General features: G+C 40.4%; 1 protein-coding gene across 1 annotated transcript in view; it reads left to right on the forward strand.

Moving 5' to 3' along the window:
* Positions 1 to 15,976: 15,976 nt before the first annotated feature.
* Positions 15,977 to 20,148, forward strand: part of CHD7 (chromodomain helicase DNA binding protein 7) — a 224,030-nt gene continuing 219,858 nt past the window's right edge. Inside the window, exons 1-2 of the mRNA XM_081324248.1 lie at positions 15,977 to 16,316; positions 18,342 to 18,447. The gene's annotated coding sequence lies outside the window, so the exon portion shown is untranslated. The remainder of the gene's footprint in view (positions 16,317 to 18,341; positions 18,448 to 20,148) is intronic.

Consider the following 20,148-nt stretch of genomic DNA (forward strand, 5'->3'; position numbering starts at 1 on the left):
GCATGTTTGTTGTCTTGTCATTCTAGAATCCTGACTCCCCAAAAATGCTTTATGTATATTATTAGAAGCTACATATATGTTACCTATTTTAATGCCAAATGTTTGCTATTTGCTCACAACTTCCATAGCACCTCTTCAGAAATGGATTAGCTGTTTGCCTTAATTGTGTAGGTTAAACATATTATGAATGAAAACAGAAAACATTGAAACTCCAAGTGGTACATTATGAAGAGTTTGATCGTAAATTTATTTCCATCTTCATTTATAGGTAAATGTTTTTCATAAAGGACAGTTTTTCAGCCTAGATGTACAGTAACTGTAAAATTGGTTTTCTTTTGGTTTGGGATTTTTATTTTTTGGTGGCAATGTGTAATCTTAATATGGTAAACATCTTGTCTATTGTGAAGGAGATGTGACAATAAAATTGCCAGATTGCAAATACTTGATTGAAGACAAAATTGAAAATGCTTTAGTGCTGCACTCCCCATGGTGATTTTATTTTCATTTTCTCCATAGTTTTCATTTATTTTCCCCTGTGCACAATAAGTTCTTGGTAATCATATATTAAACAAGGGAAGATGGATAGGACTGTAAGTGAAAATTCTTGAACCAACAGTATTGCTAATTGCTTTTTTAAAAATCACCCAACTAACAATTCCAATTTAGAACCCAGAGAGAAAATATGGATATATTCAAAAGGAAGTGGAAATGATTTAATTTCTTAATTTTAACCTAATTTAATGTTACAGCTTCTTGATAGACATTCAGTAACTGAACAGTATATGTAATTATTACATTTTTATCATATCACTTCTAAGACAAAGATATAGCAAATAGTATTTGTGTCCAAAGGTTGCACATTTTTGATAGTCACAAGTGTGGGAGTTAGGACAATAACAGTGCTACTGGATGGGCCAGAGTCCAGGCTTTGTGAAGGTGAGTGTATGTGTATGTGCGTGCATGCTAATTCGGTGAGTTTTTCTAAAAAAGCTTTTCTACACAAGCCTTAATTTACCTCTTTTTCTTGGATTTTGATATTTCTTTTAACCAGTAATGGAAAGTGCAGCACCTTGCCACCAAATTTCAGTGATAGGATCTGAGGGATTTTAGAAGCTGCAATAAAAATATTGAATTGGCTTTGTGCTGTCCACAGGATGCCCACCTGTTCTAAGGTGCCCAGAGAAGCCTTTTAGCTTCATGACAATCATGAAACCGATTTCTTGGAGATATGATTACCTACTTTTATTCATTAGGAAATGCTTCATTTTGCTTAACATTGGTCTATAAAGGGCTGGGTATGGCAATGATAGAAATATGTGACATATACACATTTACTTCAACTGCAAATCCCCTTCATCTGCCATGCTGGGTTAGGGACAATAGGGGGAATTCACCGGTATAAGTGGAATTGACCCAAGACCTAAAAGCATGCAGAATACAAGGATTTTATAGGTTGAATATGCATGCATGATTTCAGGCTACTGTTCATGATAAGAATACTTGTAAGTGATGTTTTTTCTCTGATGCTGTCTTCTGTTATGATCTCAATTGTACTATTCAATGTACATTTTCTATAAATGTGATAACAAACTCATACTTTAAAAGATCTGAGTTTGTTGGCCATGAAAATTGAGTTTTTTTATCTATATGTGATGAATCAGCTGTTCCATACTGAAATACTTTTCTGTAACTGATGTTTTTCTTCCCTCTCTTAAGGTACAGTGTTCCCTTGCAAAAATTGAGCGGTTCTGAAGATGAATAATTTGAAATAGAGAATTTGTACCTTTTAAATCCTGTTCTTTTCATCAGACATTTTAAGCAACTGTATATGGATTTTTCCAGCTGCTTAGGCTAAGTTTCTGAGCCCTACTAGCCACATTGTCTTGTGACGTTTTCATTGGATATGGCATTTTAGTATTGTACACCACATCTAATATGCTCTGTGTATGTATAATATATATAGTACACATATATATTTGAAATGTAAATTTCTGAATTTTCTATTATATGTGTGTATTGTTTCTAATCACTGGATTTGTATGGTACAAATTCCAAATGTAACAGATCTAACTGCTTAATGCGGTGTCTCAAAAGTGAGAAATGACAATACATGTTACTTATACCATAATCAATGTTTGGAAGCTACTTAAAACATTAAGTATTGTTTGTTTAAAGTTTATATTCTGCTTCATCTCTGTCAGTTGCATTCTGCCTTTGTTACAAGCAAACATTGTTTTCCCCTTTTTTCTCCCCTTCTTCCTATCCCATTTCAAAAATACAGAATTATATTGGAAATGATGCTTTAGCAGCCATAGTGTTACAGGTGTTGAAAATACCTTTGCATTAAAGAGAAACTTTGATAAGGCATTGGAAGTACCCTATTTGCTTACTGTTGGTCATTCCTAGAATAAGGTATTTCAGTATATATTTAGCAATCTGCTGCATTTTATGGAACTTTTCTAGAAAAGTTTAAATCTCTATAGAAATTGGTGCAGAGATTTGGATTATCACTAGGAAAATTGGAAAAAATGTTGAAAATGTCTTTTGACAGTGCTTTTTTCCATTTATTGAAAATACTGTGGAGGTAGCCTTTAAGGATGATGCCTGGCATATTTACATACTGTAGTAAAACATGCTTTTAATTTTAAACTTCAATAGTTGTGATTTTTTTTTGTTAAATGAGGCACTCAGAATAGTTCAAAAATTGCCGTATATGAAAGCTAAATTACATTTATGGAAGTATGTTTTCATTTAGAATGGAAATTATTGAACTTTTACTCAGACAATACAGGTGGTCCTCAACTTACAACAGTTCACTTAGTTACAACAGCACTGAAAAAAGTGATTTATGACCATTTTTCACACGTATGACTGTTGTAGCATCCTCATGGTCATGTGATTTACATTTGGATGCTTGACAACTGACATAATGGCTGCAGTGTCCCAAAGCCATGTGATCTCCTTTTGTGACCTAGCAAGCAAAACCAATGGGGAAACCAGATTCACCTAACAACCTTGTTACTAATTTAACAACTGCAGTGATTCACTTAAGAAATGTGGCAAGAAAAGTCATAAAATGGGGCAAAACTCAATACTTTTCTCACTGAGCAACATAAATTTTGGACTCAATTGTGATTGTCAGTTGAGGACTACCTGTATGGCATGGGTGTCAAACTCGCCATGTCACGGTGACGAGTCGCCAGCAATGAGGTGGGCACAGCTTTGGTATGATGCATCCGGCCCATGGGCCGGCAGTTTGACACCCCTGCTTTACAGTAAAGGTTTTTTTCTCACTAAGGTGTAGAATTTCCTTGCAGCCTTGTTAATATAGTTTGTTTTATTGTGATATTGAAGTTTAGTTTGTAAATAATCCAAGTTGGTACTGTACTATGCAAGCAGCTGATGATCTGTCTACAGTACTAGGCTTGCTATGCATGAGAGAAACCAAATTGTTGCTAATAAAAACTACTAAAATGCTTTAACAAAGCCAAGACCATGACAAAAATAGTATATAATGGATCTATCGCTTCTATTCTTGGAATGGATTTTACTATTTTTTGACCTGTTACAAACACTGGATAAAAAGGAACAGACTCTTGGCAAATGCAAGAAACACTATATTATCCTACTTAAACTACAGTGGGAGTGAGTCAGGTTTATTTTCTCCGTGCTCTAACAGCTGAGTTTAAAAAGAAAAAAGAAAAGATTGCCTTGCTGACACTTGTCCACAGACAATAAAATAATTAGGTGAGGTGAGGAAGTGGTTCCATTAAGCAATGATGTATTTCTAAAACATTTCAGATAAAGAGGATTTTGAAAGAAAAACTCATTTAGGTCAGACTGCGAGATTCAATTACATTTTAGTTTTTTTAATGTAATAATTGAAGATGGGCTTTAAGCAGATTTTTAAAGCCTTTAAACTGGAAATAGATATTTTGTCCTAGCAGACAAAACATGAATTTCTTTCTGTAACTTTCACATTACACATTCACATATATTCCTCTCAGTTGCATGAGACAAATACAAATAAGAATTGTAAAAGTATTTCTGAATTATGGACTGGTTGGTTCTTTCTTCCATTAAACCATTTTGCTACTTTATGATTTTCTCAAGAAAATACTCCAAGAGGCAATGAAGCTGAAATATAATTAGGGTGTATTTTAAGCAATATAAATTGTTTCAGATGTCTGAGATCTATATTTTTCTTCCACAATTCAAATTCATAAGTACCCTGGACTGATAAAAATCAATACTTAAAGACAATTAAAATGCATTTTTGTTAGTTTTCTAAATCTGGCATCATCAGTCTCCCTTTGCACAAAGAAGGGAAGGCTTGTGCTGAAGCTGTCATTAGATAAATTACAAACTTCATGGACTATCAGAATGAACAGAATTTTGAGATGGGGATATCGGATTCTTGTTCAATTGTTCAATTAATACTTAGTATTTTCATTATGTTATACTTCATATCGGGTTATAGCCTACAATAATTACTGATGTTCTATTTCCATGAATGTAACAACATATTAGTATACTATTATTAGTATACAACAGGGGTGTTAAACTGCCAGCCCGCAGGCCAGATGCATCATAGTGAAACCGCGCCCATCCCGTTGCTGGCAATGGCAAAAAAGTCATAATAAGTTGTGACACGTGACGTTGCAAGTTTGACAGCCCTGGTATAGAATAAGCATTTGTTCCTTTTGTTAAAAAAGTTGAGCGCATCAATGTTTAAGAGGGTAAAAGGCTTATGGTTTAACAAATGGGTTTGTTGGGATACACCTATGCATCTTTCTCTGAAATGTGCTTCTGTTAAATCAGAAAATGGGTTAAAGGAATAGGTTTTTATTCTCAACCTCAGATTTGATTTCTAATTTCAGATTCTGAGGAATTACTATTTTTTTGAAGTGTTTTGTTGTGTTTTGAATGTTTGTTCTTTAGTTTTTGAAATTTCAGATGGGCCTATCAACTCAAAGGTTTGGCCTACTGGACTTAGATTTTGGATCATGTTCACATATTCTATAATGATTGCTGCACTGGTCTCTGGCCATAGGCCATACACCATTTTCAAGTCAGTGATCAGATACAAATTGGAACAGTAATGGTACATACTAAACTATTCCCATCCCTGCTGTATTGGTAACTGTATATTGCAAGATGTTTTTTTCATTCAGAAAAAGCACAAGTGTGTGAAACCAATAAATTATTGCATGAACCAAAGTTTTTCCAGTGATGTGAAGCAGGGATACCCAACTCCGGGCTGCAAACCAATACCATTCCATGGCCAGTTAGGAACCAGACCACATAGCTGGAGATGAGCAGTGGGCAAGCAAAACTGCACATGTGCTGGATCCAGGTTATGCGCTCCTCCACCCCCCCTGGTCCAAGTGGAAAAATTTATAGTGTAAAAATTGTTATCCATTAAACCAATCCCTGGTGACTAAAAAGTTGTATATCACTGGTGTAAAGTTACTATTCTTGCAATGCCTGCAGCATCTAGATGAATCTTTTTCAAACAAGTCCACCACTTCCAGTGTGCTACTATGTTCACATAACATATAACTTGTGTTTAACTGAATCATGGTTTCTTCAATATTCTGGATATGCATGGCACATTGAATTACATATTAATACATTCGGAATCCACACAACTAAGCTAAAATATAGTTGGCCAGTGTCCTATAGTCTGTCAGACAACCATCTAAATTGAGGGAAAACTGAGATCTTTGTTGTTGCTAAATGACATGTCAGCTGTCAGTATCAGGGATGGGGAGAGATTCTGAGAATTCTAGAAAATCACAGATTTCTTATTGAATTGGCAATGTAAACCAGATAGTACTTATGTGGACAGCCGTATAAACCATAGGGGTTTTTTTTTGTACATGGTACATTAAACCAAAAGAATTGCACCATATTGTATGGTTTGTGTAGTCTGTAAATGTTTTACTATGAAATGCTGCCAAATTAGATACAATATCCTATATCAAACTATTGTAGGTGTGTGGCAAAAATCAGAATGGCCATTTCCACTAGATGGAAGCCGAGGGATTAAAAAAAAAAGCTTTTTGCTGTGTCTGGCAGTCGTGGGAATGTTTGCAGTCCATATAAGGGTAACCCTACAGAAACATTTCCCCTTGTTCTGGGAATTTAGTCCATTTTATACATGAAACAAACTTCATTTAAACCCAAGAAAACTCGAGTACTCAAGGATATTAATGGTAAACTATGGTCTTGTGTTAGCGCAATATTTTACTTAGGGGAGCAGTGCTTCTCCGGAAATAAATTCAATAATTGAATTTGAAAGAGGGTGTAAAAAGGAGGGGTGTAAACTAAAGCTCTGTACCGAGTTAACGCCACTGTTTGTTTTTTGTAGATTATAATTCTTCAAACACTTCCAGCTCAACTCCTTTCCTTCGTTGCAAAACGGAGCAGAAACGACCCTTTTCACGGTCACTGGCCACCTGAAGGCAAGGCAGAACTCACTGTAAATTCCTTTTCCGCATAGCTTCAATAATTCTTTGGTTCCCGCTTACGGATGAAATAGGCTCCGGGCGAGTGGCGCAAGCAAGCAACATGGTTAACAGCCCGGTGAGCAGCTAACGCCGAGCTCTTTTGTGAGAGGCCTCGAGTTTCCTGTGGGAAACGCTGACGGCCAACATGAAGGGTTTTCTCACTTCCTGTGGGTGAACTACTTAGGGGACCGACGGCTGCTTTGCGGGGGCGACTCCCTGTCCTTGCCTGTGTTATTGATGGAGGAAGGGGGTCTCCATTTCCTGAACGGGCTTCTGATGAGGTTTCCTGTGTGGATCATCAAAGAACTGGGAGAGGACCGAGGCTTTTGCGCTTGCATTAGGTGGCGTACGCTTCCCCCGACTGGCGGAACAGCAGATCATGAAACGCGGAGCGTTTGCTGCTTCCTGCAAGGGATACCCAAGCGGAGGCGGGAGAGGTCGGAAGCTCCTTGAGCGCGTTCTGGGGTGGGAAGCCCGCCGTCGGGGCGCTTGTGCCCGCTTGTTTTCGCGGTGGAGCTGCAGTTGCAAGGAAGGGGCATCTCGCCGTTTCGCGTCTGGAAAAAAATGAACGTGGAAATTCAGTAGTCCTAGAGGCGGCCCTGGAGCTCGGCTCATTGTTCTCCGCGAACATCAGCCGCCTCTCCACGGAGCCCTCCTTCAAGCCGCGCCTGCCCTCCCCTTTTAAATCCGCCCAGCTCCTCCTCGCGGATTCCCGGGACCAGCCCAGAGCCACCTGGTGCTCTGAGAGTTTCCCTCCCCAGCCCATCTCTTTCCACGCCCACTTTTGAACAGACGCCCAATCCCCAGGGACTGGGGAATCTGTCCGTGCCGCGCCGAGCCGGACCGGACCGGCACAGTCAGTTGGAGGGGAGCGGGAGGGGCGTACCTCCTACCATTGGCTCAGGGTCAGAACCAATGGCGCGTTGAGGGAAAAGTGCCGTCAGGGAAAAGGAAAACCCTGAGACTGTGACGTAAGACACGGAGAGGAACAACTGGGTCGGGGAAATGGAATCCCGGGAGAAGAAAGACTAGCGCTCAGCAATAGGTGTGTGTCAAGAACGGAAACGGAGCGGGGCAGACAGGATGCCCTTCGGGCTGTGGAGGCTCGAGAGTTTCCAGAAAAGAAAAGACGCGCGGCAGCGATGCCAGGGGAGGAGGGGAGGTGCAGAGAGGAAGAGTCCAAACAGGTGGGAAGGTAGTTGTGGATGGGTCAAAGGAATCTTGGGCAGCAGAAGTCAGGAGGGGCCGTTTTGCCTGGGGTGGGTGGGGGGGTGGAGGTATGTAAGGGAGAAGACGAAAAAGGGGGGGCATTTGCGAGCCACCCGGAGGTTTGAAGCTGTGGGGGACGTTGAAGTAACAGTTCGGAGATGGCGGTCTCCGTGCACCTGGAAGTGTTCTAAGTGTACAACAGGCTTTGCAGGCTTAATGAGAGAAGGAAGGAACGACTTGTTCTCATTTCAGTCTGTTTTTTGCAGATAAAGTTCTTTCTTGTTTAAAGCAAAGACTCTTGTTATCTGTCATCGGGAAGTTTATGTTTCCAGAAACTCTTCCCAAAGAGAACCTGTTTTTCAAGAATGAGCCATTTTATTTCGCTAGCTTCAGATAATTTTGTTTTGTTCCTCCTACGTCCTTGAATTAGTCATTGTGGTATAAATGAAATCTGAATCTTAAATTTGAAGAGGCTATTTCAATTCCATATTTGTATTCAATATAGGCAAGCAAACTCTACAAAACTTGTACTTAGGACTACTGGCAGTTGCACAAGCATTTGCATTGTTCAAGATTTTGCAATGAGCTGGAGTGATTCACTGAGGATCTTTTCAACTTGGTAAAGCCTCCATTTTCAGGAAGTTTGTGTGTCACAACCCTAAGCTAGTTTTCAGACTAGTTCTAGCAAAGTACTTCTTACTCATGCTTATGCTTTCTGAAACATGCTATTCCATTATCTATAAAAAAAATCTTAAGTAGTCTAAATATGCATGAAGAATAAGGATATTTCTTAATATTCTGCACAAAAGGAGCTCTGAAATACTGTTTCAGAATTATTTAACAGTGAAAATTTTACACTGAATTATGTTCTGGTTTCCTAAACATAAGGAGAACTGACAAGTTTCTATTACAAGCTTGCGTGCTGCCCTGACGTATGTACAGTGACATTACAAATACACTGGAGACAGCTTCTCATCCTGTTCCATAAGCATCTTATATGTTTAATCGCTTAGGCAGTGATTAAACCAAATTGTCCATGAGCAAACTTATCTTTTTTCTGTTTTTCTATTTTTTAAAAAAGTGGATCTCTTGTTTTCAAGGTTATGAATGCTGTACTTTTGGAATTTAAGTGAGAATATTGTATGTTTGATTTCTATCCTTAATAAAGATCTGTCACTAAAACTGAAATAGAGAATGTTATTATCCAGCTTAGTAAAGTTTTGTTCAATTAAAATCCTTTTTCTGATACATATTTTAACTGGAACATGATGCCTTTTGAGATTTCTCACTCTTCCCCTTCCCCTTCTTTTTTGACATGCCATCAAGGAAATGTTAAATGTATTCCCTTTATCTTGGTAAAAAAAATCTCTCAGAATATCTCATCAAGAATCATGTCTCAGTTCTGGTTGTATTTATCTTTTCTGTTTTTCAAGATAATATTAGTTCTTTAAGAAATTAGCTTGAATGAAAAAGGAGGCATCTCTCTCTCTCTCTTTCTCTCTCTCTCACACACACACAATAATTTGAAGTCAAGACAATCAACTTTCAAGAATACAGTTCTGAACAAGCTGCTGTAGTATATAAAATATTGACCATGCTAAATATTGTTTCCAAATTAATTAAAATGAAAAAAATGATCAGCATTAGAAAGAATATGGGATTAATTTTGTTGCTAAGTATTAGTGTTTGTCCTCCCTTTCCCCATATCTGCTTTATTAACAAATTTATGTATGCACTTAATGGGCAAAATTTGTTTCTAGTATAAATCTCAGAAGTATGTAGGCTAATACTTAAAACCTTACAAAGCCATAGTTAAGCACTGTATATACCGATAAACACTTAAATTCAGTTGGCATTTAGTGATACTATCAATATATTGCCAGTTGGGCAAGATAATATTTCTTCTGACCTTAAATAATCTTACATCCTTTCTCTTGAACAATAAGCTCTTAGATTGCATTATATTTGATATCTTGGTTTGAACCTCTAAGATCTAGAAATGAGAAGCTATCTGAGGATAGGGAGAGATTATATATTAATTCTCTGAATGTATGGACATGTGTCATGACCTGCAGTAAAGCATATCCAGTGCCTGCTCTGAGAAAAGCTGAAATGCATGGATCGTAATAATGACTTGTGGTAAGGAATTTCTGATGGCAGTGCAGAATGGCAAAAACCTTGAAAATACTTATTTGAAAATGACACCTGTAAACTGCAAGAAATGAAAGAGGTGAGTGAAATAGTACAGATTGAATTGTGACATATACTTAAAAGACTCTCATGTTAGTGTGAACTGAAAATAGACATGGAATTCACAGCATGGAAATATGTGTTCAACAGATGTGGAATACCCATGTTTAGCAAAAACTATAGCCAATATACTCTCAGACATAATAATCCAAAAGCTAGTTTGTGTGACCATTGAAAGAACCACATATTAAAATAAATGATACATTGTAGTTAAGCTGCTTAATCTGTTGGAAATCAATGAACTTAGGCACTAAACTGGAAAAAAAGCTGGACATATTTATCTTATAAATTGCTGGCATCTCTTAACAGGAAATTTATTATAACTAAATAAAAGTGTAACTAATGCTTAAAACACTGTTATATACTACTGCATTGCAGAAGATATATATAGAGGTTAATACAGCTGCCTAATATGAAAGCAGCCCAGGTTTGAATCTCAGAAGGGTATGGCTAGCTAGCTGATGAGAGCTAAATAGCTCGAAATAGCTATACTAGTCTCTCTTTAACTCTTTGTCAGTAAAATATACTATATACACACAGTTCATTGTAGCTACATCTGCCTGCAAAAACGCTCCTAGATTGGGGCTGAAAGGCAGATTACTCTGTCCCATATTTGGGTAGACGGGCACTCTGTCAGACACTTAATCTTTCCTTCCTGGTTTCAGCTGCCAAAATGCGAGGAGAACCTGTGGCCTAGAGGTTAATACAGCTGCCTAATATGTATATATCCTTATATATATATATAAGGATCCAATTCAAGGTGCTAAAGGGCATGGAACTGGGTTATTTGAGGGATTGTATTTTGTTATCTTTTGTAGTACTTTCGCTTCTATTCTGAGGTCTCCAAGTATTGCCACGTCTACTGTCCAGACTTGTGTCTTTCTTATTGGCAGTTAAGTCACGGGTGCCTAGTATGTGGCAGATACCTGTTTGTTTGAATTCTAAAGTCCCAGAGCACTTTATTTCCTTCCAATGCACTATTGTTGCTACTTTGTCATGGTGTTGTTTGTATCAGTCTGTGCAATCTTCTTGCAGCAGCTAACCAGGTGATACACTGGTTCTTTAGCTTCTTTGCAGAGGCGACACTTGCTATCTGTTGCTGTTTTCTCAATTCTGGCTTTGTATACATTTATTCTTAAGGCTTGATCTTGTGCAGGAAAAAAATTAGTCCCTCAGTCTCTTTCTTCAACTTTCCTGCTCTTAGCCATTGTTGAGTCTTGCTATTATAGGTTTCCCTTGCTATTTTTTAATGTACTGGTTATGTAATGCTTTGTCTTCCTGTGCCTCTTTTCTGTTCTCCATTTGGTCTTTTTTTGTAGGCCAGCTTGTTTCTCTTCAGTACTCAGTAGGCCTTCCTGGTATACTAGCTTCAGTGCATCTTCTTCATCGTTTTTCAGGTATTCTTCAATGGCCCTTTTTTGTTGTTCTTCAACCATCTGATGTACTTGCAATATTCCATGCCCACTTATTTTCCTTGACAATAGAGTCTGTCAACATTGCTGCATGGATGAAGGGCATGATTCATTATTATTATTTTCCTGGTCTTCCTATCCAGGGCTTTTAGTTATGCTTGAGTCCATTTCACTATTCCAGATGTGTATCTAATGACTGGAATTGCCCAGGTATTGTCTTGATGGTATTGGTTCCACTAATTTGGACTCTAAGATCCTTCTCACTCTCTTGATGTATTCATTTTTTTTTGACTTGGTATGCTTGATGTTGTCACCTTGAAGGATGCCCACATATTTGTAGTGATCTTCATCCAGACTCTTGATGTTATTTCCATAGGGCATCTTGATTCCTAAAGTTTTCACTATTTTTCCCCATTTGATGGTAAGCATGCACTTTTGTCCAGTCCAAACTCCATTCCAATATCTTAGCTGTATATACGGACAGTGTTGAATAGCAATTCTATTTCAGATGGTGTTTATGGTTTGTCACACAGTCATCCAGATACTCAGATTGAAATTAGCATTTTAATTCATGTATTGATTCCTTACCAAGGACCTAGGATAGGCAGATGTTGATATTTGATAGTGTTAGTGGTATCATTGCAGGATATAAGCTATTCCAAGTAAAGCTGTCTTTTGCAATTATTATTATCATTATTGACTATTTTTTAGATTGTTGTACATTTCTGAGAGTAATTTGTTTTGTGAAATGGGCAGCCATATAAATTTGGCAAATAAAATAAAATTATGCAGTACTCTATTGCACTGCAGTGCAGTATATACAGATTGTCCTCGTTTTACAGCCATTCATTTAGTGACTGTTCAAGGTTACAACAAAATTGAAAAAAGTGACTTATGACCATTTTTTACAATTATGATTGTTGCAGAATTCCCATAGTCATGTGATCAAAATTTGGATGCTTGGTAACTGGCATGTATTTATGAGAGTTGCAGTGTCCCGTGATCACATGGGGTCATGTGATCATCTTTTGCAAGCCTCAGACAAGCAAAGTCAGTGGGAAGCCAGCTTCACTTAATAACCATTTTACTAACTTAATAACTGCAGTGAGTCACTTAACAACTGTAGCAAGAAAGATCATAAAGTACGGTAGGAAAAACTCCTGTCTTGCTTAGCAATGGACATCTTGGCTTCAACTCATAGAATCATAGAAATATTTAGGCCATTTACCCATTTCCCTTCTCAATATAACAGTCTAAATTAAAGTATTCCCAGCAGACTGACCATTAACCTCTGCTATTGTTCAGTCAGTGAAGAAGAGCTTACCATTCTCCAGGTCAAATTGTTCATTTCCTCTAAACTTCATATGAAATTTACCTTCCTATAATTTAAAACTATTATTCTATGATGAACTCTGAAATGATGGAGAACAGGGTTTTTGTATGTATAATATTTCATATATTTGAGGAATGTAATCATATTTCTCTTCAGTCATCCTTTTTCAAGGCTAAACATGCAGCTTCTTCAATTTCTCTTTATAGGTTTTAGTTTCTAGTCTCTGATCATTTTTCTTGCACTTCTCTGATTATGTTCTAGTTTGTCTCAGTGTTTCTTAAGTCCGATACCCAGAAATTGAATTAGTATTTGAGATGGGATCTGATCAGTACAGAATAAAGTGGATCTATGTTATAGATTTGTTTCCTATGAAGGTTACTTCTGCCTTCTAGAGCAGAGGTCCCCAACCTTTTGGGCATCAGGGGCCGGTGCCATGGATAAAGGTTTTTCTGCGGATCAGAGGGGATGTGGTTTTGAATACTACCTGCATCCCAAGGATGGAGCTTTACTTGTTTGTGCAGCCCGCTTGCTGGCATGCTGCGGACCGGTGCCAATTCACAGACTGGAGGTTGGGGACCCCCATTCTAGAGTATTAACTGTTCCAATAAAGGACAATATTTCTAGCTCGGGTAAAATGAAGGGTCTTTGATACTCTCTGAACGTCTTGCAAATGTTTCATTACCCAAACTATACATAACATCATCAGTGCTCTGTAAGAAAACAAGGTCAGAAAGTCCCAAGGACCCCTCAGTATTACCGGTTCCATCCAATTTTGTGCTATCCAAAATGTGTTAAGGATTCCCACATTTTGGATTTCTTAATCCAAATCATAACAATATTTAAATAAGATATTTGAACCTTATTGTACCTCTCTGATGAAGAACCATTGATGAACATTCTTTGAATATTTTTATTGCAAGTTTTTCCTTTCATCATGCACTCGGTCTACACTTAACTAACTTGCTGCTCAGAATTCAATGGATACTTTTTAAATGCTTTCTTGAAATAAAGGTATATTAAATGTATATCATTTCCACAACAAACATTTTCACGAAGATTCCACAAAGCTTGTTTTCAGCTTCAGCTATACTTCTGGTAATTACCACACTGTTTTTAAGATGTTCAAGGTACTGCTTTATAAATCTCTATAACATCTAAGCAAAGTCAAGAGATAGTCCCACACCATGTTTCTATGAGTCCCATACTTTAATCCTGTCTCTTTCCTCATCCTACTTTTCACAAATTCGTGGTGATTTACATACTTTAGTTAGAATCAAATAGAACAGGAAGTTAGGTTTCTTTAGCTGCTTTATTGTTTATTAGCATTCTGCCATTTTACTGAGCATTTTTACTTTGAATGTATTGTAAAATCCTAAAGTTACATGTGGACCAAGCAACAGTTAAAGTGGTAAACTTCAACATTCAAAGCCTCGGCCACATAGTCAGTCTGTGTTATCAGTTTATGTTAAACTGTATTTTCATGCAAAAGTAGAACTGTAAAATGTATGGAAATCCTGCAGGCCATCTCATCTTGAGTTATGTGGACCAATATTCTAATCTGATTCCAGGCACCATCTTCAGTGCATTACTGCTGAGCAGGTGCTTCTAATAATTGAGAAACATATTTTAAATGTGCACCTGTTACTCTGCCAGTTTCACATATAAAAAATCGTGAATCATGAACTAAACTCGTATCAGAAGAATAACAGTAGGAATGACAGCTAGCAAACATGGATTTTGATGATCCAGACACAAGAAATCTGGAGTAAAATGGTCAGTGACCTAACCACAGTATTTATCTGGACTCTATGTCTGTTAACTTGGGTATCCTGACCTGAATATCTTCCAATTAAACTCTTTAAAAATATTAAATTTTGCCCTGTATAATTATAACCACATTGAGACATCACACAAAAATATATTAAGAGGGCTCTCTTTCAATACTTTTAATTTGGGAATAGTGGGCACCTTGGCAATGCTCGTGCTTCTCTACTTCAGTCCACATACTAATAAGAGTTTAACATTTCAGTCTTTACAATTCAGGAGGTGTATAGAATTTCTCCCCCTTTATGTTACACCCAGGGATCTCTTGGGTGCCATAATGGAAAAAGATGCCCTTCAGCATGTGGCCATTTGTCTTATGGAATTCACTTAGGGTATTTGGGCAAGACTCCCATTATAATTTCTGACGAATCCACATCACCCTGCATCCTGTCTTCTAATATTTATGCACATGCTGTATCACTGAGGCAGTCGTAATGTAATTTGGAAACAGCACATCCAAGACTTAATGTTTCTTGGGGGGGAAAACCATTCGATTTGGTAGACTACAATCCCTATGAACTTGGCCACGATGGCCCATATATCGCGAAGGGATCCGAGCGGGGAGCCCAGAGGATCCGCTCACGGGAGAAATCGCCGTCCCGTGTTGAGGGATCCTGCGCCTCCGCTGTTAACAGACGGAATCCCAGGAAACGACTCCTTGCTGAAGCGGAAAGTTGAAGATTTGCAGGTGCCTTTCTTTATTTGTTCCCAAACTTGATAACAGACAAAGAAGCTTCCCTGCTCGTGAAGGTCGGGAAACTTTTCCAAGGAAAGAAGAGCAGTGGCAAAGTGCCGGCCGAGGCGTGTTCTCTGTGGGCAGCTTAACGCCGCCTCTGCGGGAGCCACGAGGACTCCGGCAAATGCCGTCTTTCCCTCCGGGGTTCTCGGTTCTTGCCCGTGGGGCAAGTAGATAAAGAAGGGCGCCACTGCCGCTTCTATAGCGGCACGTTAGACTCGATCTCCTCTTTCCTCTCCTCGATGGGAGGGAGAGAGGGAGGGAAGGAAGGAGCGAGCGAGCGGCGGGAGAGCCAAGAGCCGGGTGTTGACTCGTCTGAGCTCTTGTGTCCCCAGCGCCCTGTCAACATTTGACGTCCCCTCCCCCACTACACATCTTCCCTGCGTCCTCCTTTCCCGGGAGAGGATGGGAGGAGTTTCCTCTCGGACTGAAAAGGCCACCGCGAGGGGGGGGGAGGTTAGTGACCTGACCCTTCCCCCCCTCCGCTTTTTAGGAGGTCTGGATTCTTGCATAAATTATGCCAGCAGTTGATGACGTTAGGGGGCGGGGCCCGGGGAGCGCGCGCTCTTTCCTCCCTCCCGCTCGCCCACGGAAAGGAGGGTGGATAGTGGCGTCGGGAGCGCGCCTCGTGGCGGGCGGAGTGAGCCAGCGAGCGGACAGGCAGGGGGCGGTAGCAGCGGCAGCCGCCTGGCTGGCTGGTGTCCCTCGGCTTCTGCGGACGCGCTCGGGAACTATCGGATTAAACTTGAATCGAGTGAAATTACACAAAGGAGGGAAGCAGATCCGGGACCCGGTAGAAACCTCGAGGACCCTCAGTGACCCCCGGCCGGCCCGGATCAGGGGTATCCGCCCGCCTCGCTTTGACTGCCCGGCCGAAACCAACTCCCGGTGCGTGTGCGCCTGTGTGGGTCTCTTCTCTCCGCGCTTGCTTGCTTGCTTGTTTGTTTGTTTGTTTGCGGGGAAGAGGCGCTCCCGGGCGCCCCGGCTGTCCTCACCTCCGGCTCCGCTTCCGAGGACGGCGCCGAGCCCGTCCTGACCCGGTAAGTGAGCTCGCCTTGAGAATCGGGGCGAGCCAGAGGGCAACGGCGCACCGGCTCCGGAGCTGCTGCCCGGCTGACCGGGCCCCACAGCAGGTCGGGGGAGGGGTAAGGAGAGCAATGGAGCCAGTGTGTGCGTGCGCGGATCCTCGCCCGGTTTCCGCCGGTGCTGCTCTGGTCCATGTGCATCCCCGGCCGAGGAGCTTTCCAGGATGTGGGGGTGGAGAGGGGGAAGGCGAGAGAAAGGAAGGAGGAGGGAGAAGCGAGCACACCGGAGAGCGGGACCGGAGCGACTCCGGCGGCGCTTCTCTTTCTGACCTCTTCTCCCCTCCGCCCCTCCCCGGTTCTTTCCTCGAGCGCAAGTTTGGAGGGCGATTAAAATAGGAGGAAAAGTTGGATGAAAGTCTCTTTGAAGGCAGGGGGAGAAGCGGGGCTGGCCGTGGGATCGGAGGGGGCGCGGGGGGGGAGGAGGCGGAGGAGCGAGGGACTCCCGGGAACGCTCTCCCTCCGCCCTGCTGGCCATGCCGAGCGCTCCTGGCCCTGGCAGCACAACAAGCGCTAACAAAGTGCGGGGGCCGGCCCTCCCCGCCTCCCGCTAGCCTGATCCGGGGGCTCATCGCGGACACATGGAGCTGTTGGAGGCGGAGGGGAGAAGTGAAGGAGAGAAAGAGGAGAGCTGAAGGAAATGGAGGTGATGGTGGCGCGGGGGGGGAGTGGGTGGGGGAGAGGCACGAGGTTGCGCCGGGGTTATTTGTCTTCTCTGAAGAGAAGCGGGGAGGTCGGCGGTGGGAGTGAAACGGGAGTCACACGCGGGGGACGGTTCGGGGAGGGGTTCCCTACTGTTTCCTAACAACCCAAGAAGAAAACTGGGGGGGGCGGGCGGGAGAGGGAGGGAAGAAGGGAGAGAGACGCTGTCTAAGCGGGCTGGCGGCGGCGGCGGCAGCAGCACCAGCAACAACAACATAATAGAGACTTAACCCCGCGGACCAAGTCTGCTTCCCTTTCTCTCTCCGTGTATGTCTTTCTCCTCCTCCTCCTCCTCCTCCCCCCCCCCCCCCAGCAACATCGCCACCTTTCGCCTGCGCGCTTCTGTCTCTTCCCTGGTCAGAAGCGGGTCGCCGAGAAGGTTTCTATGGTGTTCGTAGTTTCCCCCCTCCCTTCCCGAAACCAAGGCCATTTTGAGGGTGAGCGGAAAAGGTGGTTTGAGGCCAGGCGGTCAGGGAGTGAGTGTGTCTGTTTAGGTTTGATTCAGCCGAGGAAACGGGTCTAGCCAGGGATTTGGTTTCTGTCGGGCTGGGGTTGGTGGGTGCCTTGGTGCGGGGCGCTGGGCTGGTGGAAGTGGGAAACGGACGCGGGAGGGGAGGATGTTGGTGGGGGAGTTGATGAGGGGGGTGGGGAGAGTGTTGCGAGTGGGTCTCGGAGAAGGAGCAGCCATCATTATACTGCATTCATTTTTTCCCCCTGGATGGCATTGCATAAGGGGCAGTCTCCTGGAGCGTTTGACACCCTCTTAAACTGAGAATGGGGGCAGTGCTGGGGAGACACCAGGCTTATGGGACAGTCTGGGTAGGCAGTAAATTGGAGAGTTTCTCCAAAGCACTTTTGAATATTGCTCACGCTTTGCTTGAAAGTAGTTTCTTTAAGGAGACAATAGACAAAAGAAAAGTAGCAGGACACGGGGAGTTTCCTTTGAAATATTAAGGGAATGTTAGGTGCAACAGTCTACACTTTCTAGTTTGCCTTTGTTTTTGTTTGGTGAGCTATTCAATATGCTTTTTAGTAGGATTAGTTAGGTTAAAAAAGATAGGGAACCCCCCCCCCAATACTTGATTCTTGTGTATTTCAGTTTGGAAAGTTAAAATCTCAAATCAGTAATTGCCCTGTCCTGCAAAAGAAATGAGTTCCTTAATTTTATTTTTTTGAGCTGTAACTCATCTTTTTAATTGAAGAAATCTATTTGTATGTATCTTAATATGTACAATAAATACAAGAATAAAAGTTGAATGAAATATTTCTCTTTTCTCACAGATCATCCAGTGTAACAAGACAAAAAAAAAATCATAGAGACTGTGACTCTAGCAGCATGGGTAGCTGATTTATCCCAATTATAAAGCCAGTTAGTTTGCAGTAATGTGTGAGTATTACTAATTTTAAAAATCAGATTTGTTAATTATTTTTGTAGAAGCCATGATTCATATTTTTCCCAGTTAGAATACTACATCTGTTGCTTTAAGTATTCTTGTTTTATTGCTGAACAGCAGAGGCTCTTAGTCTTTAACCTAAAATGGCAGCTTAATTTGACTAGGGCCCCATTCATTGACAATGATAATAAAAAGGCTGAAAGCTAAATGTAGCTGAATACATTGTTTAGAATACAACTGAGAATTCTGCCTTCCTTTATAGGATATGCAGAGACCACAACTTTGCATTAAGACTATGAAAGTTCCCCAAAAAAACTATGGACTGTCACTCATATTTAAAAACAAAATTGCTTTTTGGCCATCATTTTAATGATAATTCTGAATATAATGTATATTTGACAAATTTGTTCTTTTAAACATAAAACCAATAATTGGAAATTGAGTGTAATTCTTACTGCAAGTGTCTCATTTAAAAAAAAAATATTCTTTTACTCTTCCTGAACTCAACATTTTTAGAACATCTGTATAGTTAAAAATACACATGTCATATTTTTTACTATTATGTTTTACTATGTTACTATTTCTAGGGTCTAGGGGAACTCATTTTGTAAAGGTTATCAATTTCCTAAGTTTAGTTAGAAATATTAGACAAGTTTTAGAAACTCTTGCTACCTTTTTATGCAATTCTTTATACAGGTTATTGTTGGGAATGTTTTTGTTGATTTTTCAAATAAATGATTGTTGAAATAAGATACAGAGCATATTTAAGATCTGCAATTAAATGTAGTCTTCAAACTCAATGCATCACATCTGAAAATTGTGTTCTATGAGTGAAGACATCCTTTGTAATCAACTCTATTGTAGCTATTAACTCACAATAACTTGAGAATTTTATAACAGTCTAAAACTCTTCCAAGGCAAGGAGATTTTATTGATTGGTGATTACTATTTTGAAGATTGATAGAAAAATTCTAGAAGATTCAGACTGTACTGTTACAACATAAAATATTTATTTATTAATTTTGTCTGAATCTGGAAGTTGAACAGCTTATGTAGAAAAAGAACCTTGCAGTTTCCCACAGTTTGCACTGCAGATTTGAGAAGGTTGAAAAGTCTTCAGCATCTAAATGGGAAATATTCTTTTACATATAGAACCATAACCATTAGGAAAAAACATGACATTAGATACATGTTACATGGTCGAAGATTCATAGATGTAAAGCTAAATACATTTTTCAGTTGCTGAAAGTTCAGGTGGAGGTAGATTCTTGAGAGGCATTTTAAGGTTTTCTGCAGCACAGGACAGGGAAATACCCTTCTCCATTTTGAAACTGTCTGCCTTATCTTTACAGTTATGCTCAGTCTTTGAATTTAGCATAATCTAAAAGAAAACAATATCTTTCCCTCTAAGAGACAGTATCAGGCATAAGTTTTGGCTGATTTCTAAATCTATTGGAATTTGAAGCTCTATGGCATTATTTGCTGGGGAGAACTTGTAAGCTATTTTGGGGAGATGTGAAAAATGGAGATCAACAAAACATTTTGTAGGGCTTTACCTTCAAGTTTTGATTTATGAATCTAGTTAATTCAGTGATGTTGGATTGTAGAAACCTCATACCCATCTCAATATGGTTCTAGATTTTATGTGGACATTCCATTTGTCACATCTTGAGCAACCATGCAAATTAAGCACA

The sequence above is a fragment of the Vipera berus genome, assembly GCF_964194415.1.
Source record: "Vipera berus genome assembly, chromosome: 3".
In the NCBI taxonomy this organism is placed as follows: Eukaryota; Metazoa; Chordata; class Lepidosauria; order Squamata; family Viperidae; genus Vipera; species Vipera berus.